Genomic DNA, 4,715 nt, shown 5'->3' on the forward strand with positions numbered 1-4,715 from the left:
AATTACATTTTCATCCAAAAAGCTAAACAAAGATTACTTTTCTACCAAGAAAGAAGAGTATTCAATAAAATACAAAACATTCTAACTAAAAACGATCACTTTCCATTTAAACATAGAATAGTTAAATTTCTGGTTAAAAAAATTAATTTTTAACCAAACATAAAATAAATTTTCTACAAAATAGTTACATTTTCAGAAAACAAATTTATCCAACTAATTGATGAATCAACAACCAAAAAAAAATATGAGAAAAAAATTTTTAAATTCTTTGAAATCGCTCGAAATTATTGAAATTAATTGAAAATTCGTTGGAATGTTTTAAAATATCCTGAAAAATTCTTCTAAATTTGCTCAATTCTATTCATTCGATAAAGTTTTTATTTCAATCCTCGTCAAGTCTTTAAAACTCACCCTAAATTTCGAGGTATTTGATAAAATCATTTTGAAGTTTCTTTAATTTTTCCCTGATTAATTTCAAACTCATTTTTGAATTTACTGAATTTCGCTTTCGGGGTAGGCGTGACTCACTCTGAGGGGGAAAGGAGTAGTGTGTGGAAGGGATAGAGAATTTTTAAATTGATCCAGAATTCTCGTGTTATTTATGTAAATAACACGTTCGTTCCGCAACACTGCTCCAAACCGGTAACGGGTTAATTTTCAATCAAGCAGTGCAATTTTGAACTATTATTATAAATCAATCTTCAGCCAAAACAATTATTTATAACAAAATATTTTAACTTTTAACTGACGAATATAATTTTTAACCTAAAAAGATGAATTGTTAACAGAAATTGTAACCCATCTAAAACAGCATGGACCAATCGCCCCCCCCCCCCAACCTCCTTAAGCACGCGCCCACGATATTTTATGCAATTTCTGCACGATCCTATATATGGACATGCTTTTACATTTTCTATGAATGTTATGAGTACAATTGAGAAAAATAAATATAGTACAATTTATGGCCATGTCATATTCTATTTGGAAATTTCTTTTTCACAGTCGTCTGCTCGGAAAAATTTTTCGGATTCGCGCGTTTTGTTTCAGGTAGTCGTTTTGACAATACTGCACCAGTTGCAAAAGAAAATTGCATACGTCTTGTCTGCCGCTTACCTCTAGGAATCAGGCTTCACTTATTTTTCAGGTTATAAAATAAGGAGCCTTATTAAATTGATATATGTGTATATACACAGGTATACACAAATATATTAATAACATTTTTATATAGCAAGTACATGTTTACGCTGTATATAACTACTCTACTGATTAACTAGATTTTTTGAGTATAGATTTAAAGATTGCAGGTGAATTTCAAGTCAGGCATATAACGAATATTCTAAGCTGATGGAAATCGACTGTTTTGAGTTGTTTTAACTAACCCGCTTAGTCCCTAAGGAACCCGCCCTTCTAACGGTTCCGGTAGTCGCAATCGAACCGGTCCCTCTATCGTTTCAAGAATCTGCGACAGCACCACTAGCTCCCCATCTTCCGTGGGTGTTGATGGAAGTCCTTCAGGGACTACCGGGCATGGCAGATCATCGTTCCCGACATTATAAAGAAAAACATCCTTTATCTCAGGCTTTGCGACTCCCCAAGTTTTTCGGCGAGCCCCGTTTACCGTTTCCATCAGCTCAGTTGGAAGATTTTACTTTCTCGGAAGTACCGATGGCACCTCTCGCAACCTCTCGTCGGCTCTTCCGGCCTTTTCGATTTTTTTGTGCCCACTTCTCCGGAGGGACCTTTTCTTTCCACCCAGGGTAAGTGGTGCCAAACAACCGCGACGCTCGTCGCAGCTGCCAGAGCTCGAAAAAAAGCCTTCTTTCAGAACTCCTCATCGTACCCGCGTCGTAATCTCTGATTCTAAAATTTAACTGAACTCCATGTTGACAACGTGAACCTTCCGTCACCACCCTCGCTGGTGACATATATGATATGGTACATATTAAAATATATTATATCCCTGTGATTCTGAGCAAAATTCGGAACAATTATATTTATTTTTACCTCATAGAAACCCTAAGAAAGCAAAAAATTAATTTTTTTAAATACTTTCTAGGTTTGCAGGAAATAAGTGCGCAATCAGACATGTAGTATCGAGATTTGATATCGCAGAATCCACATGTCACAAAACTTGCGAAATAGTGATGGATTTTTGGTTTGATGTTTCACCACAAGCTCTCCAATTTCCAAGGAGCGAAGAAGAGAAAGCAGCGGTTTCCACTACGTTTGAAGAGGTAAACGTTCTATTTAATCATTGTTTTATTCTCAGAAATTTCAAGTTAGGGAATATCGAATCTAAAAAATTATAGAATTTAAAATCGCTTCACGACGGAAAAGTGCAGTCTTGGGATTCCAAAAAAATGGAACATTCTTCAATTATGTAATTAATTCTATAAAATAGTTTTTTATGATTTACAGGGAATAAATTATTCTAAAAAATTAGAAATGATCGAATGCTTGCCAAATATAAGGTAGTTATGGAAGCTGCATATCCGTGCAAACTATATCTTATAAAATAAAGAGCACTATGTCAATAGACATGACCAAACTTCCATTACACTCCAAGGAATTTGTGATGCTAATAAAAAGTTTCTACGCGTGATCACGAGAATGCCCAGCAAGATCCACGATTCTCGTATTTTTAATATGTCGTTCATTAAAGCAGAATTACCAGGAATTTGTGAAGATGAGTGGCATTTATTAGGAGATTCTGCGTATCCTATAATAAAATGGTTTTTAACACTTTAGAACAATTAGGGAGATTTAACGCGATAACAAAAGAATGTTAATTCAAAGCTATCGCAGAGCCGAGTGAAAATTGAAAATGCATTTGGTTTGCTCAAAGGTCGATTTAGACAACTTCAGAAAAGAGCGTTCCTATCATCAGTTATAAAAATAAGTAAATTTAAAATGGCTTTTTTGATGCTGCAGAATTTATGCATTATGAACTACGATGAATGGGATTCAGAATTTGAGGAAAATCATGTGGATAATGCTGATCATGATCAAGAACCAAAACACGACCCCGTCCACGACAATGCTGCAAAAATTGCAGGGTAAAGGAAACGGACCAAGATGTGCGAACAATTGTATCTGCGGTAAAGAGATAACCTCACCTAAAATTGTTTAGATGCTAAATCCTGGTGATTTTCTCTGGAAACTGCTACGTTCCAGTAATCCAAAAATTCAAACGATGCTTTTAAATAAATTTACAGTCTTCTTCGAAACTTTCGGATTTTAGAATTTTTTAATCTAGCTTAAAGTACAAACATAAAAAATGTATTACTAATTATGTTGTCACAGACTTATTTTTATTAAAATAATAATACTTATTTTAATTTAAAACTTTTATTTGGATGAGCCCGGTTATACATCATAGCCACGGACTAAGTCAAGTGACTGATTAGATTAGGAGGTATACAATTATGAGCGGTCGCGAGCGTTGGAGATGACAACAGTCACTTCTGGATGCATGCTTAGAGCTATCATTAGCTGCTGTTAATATTATTATTATTTATTAATTGAGATGTTGTCACAGGCTTAAGATGGTTACTGCCCCTCATATCGAAGGCATTTTTCGTTAGAGTTAAATTTTTATCTGATTATTTTGCACGGGGCTATCTCGGTACATATAATCAGTTACGGACGCATTTTTATAATGCAATCAAGTCATCTGATGAGCGCACTGTGCCCCGACATATCGGACAAAGCCTAGTTTTTACCCCATTATTGACGGACTGGGTGCAGTCAAGTACACGATGGGGGGATCTACAGCTTAAGGTGGGTTCCGAACCAGCAGAACCTCGGTAAAGGTACATAGAAAAATTTCTAGATGTACCGGGCGCAGGGATCGAACCCCGAAACTCTGAGGTGAAGTCCGAGTGTCTAAACAACTGACCCATGGAGGCTCTCGAATCATTTATTATTATTATTATGTGTTTTTATTAAACTTTTACTCAGGTAAACCTGGTGATACATCATAGCCACGGACTAAGTCAAGTGACTGATGAGATTAGAATGTTATAACTTAATTCAATTAATTTGATACGATGGTTGAAACCTCCTGCGATGATGTTGTAGGTATACAATTACGAGCGGCCACGAGCTTTGGAGGTGACAACAGTCACCTCTTGATGCTTTCTTAGAGCTACCATCTGTCACTCCACGGGTTTTTAGTCGCTCGCTTCCTGATGATCAAGAAAGTTTCTTACAATGCGACAGGTTTTTAATAAAACCGCCTTCTGAGCTGCTGCCAATAACCTACTGACTCCTAAATGTTCAAGATGTTCAGTGCATCTTGCGTGCAAATTTCGGTTAAGCGGACAAGCAATATCGATGATGTAGACTCTTCCACCTTTTTTTTTCTCGCATCACGATGTCAGGTCGATTGGCCCGGATGTAATGATCCGTTTGGATAGTAACATCTCAATATAAGATGTAATCTTCGCTTTCTAAAACGGGCATTGGAATGTATCTATAGAAGGGCACCCATTCTTTTAAGAGTCCTAGGTTTAGGGCAAGTTGTTGATGTATAATGCCCGCTACATCATTATGTCTGCACGTATATTCTCTCTGAGCCATTACGCGACAGCCATCAATAATGTGCTCAATGCATTCGTTGGTATCTCCACATAATCGGCACCGGTCAACTACGTCTTGATGTAACACGTGTTTGCGATAATTCCTGGTGCTGACAACCTTGTCCTGTATTGCAA

The sequence above is a fragment of the Belonocnema kinseyi genome, chromosome 1, assembly GCF_010883055.1.
Source record: "Belonocnema kinseyi isolate 2016_QV_RU_SX_M_011 chromosome 1, B_treatae_v1, whole genome shotgun sequence".
In the NCBI taxonomy this organism is placed as follows: Eukaryota; Metazoa; Arthropoda; class Insecta; order Hymenoptera; family Cynipidae; genus Belonocnema; species Belonocnema kinseyi.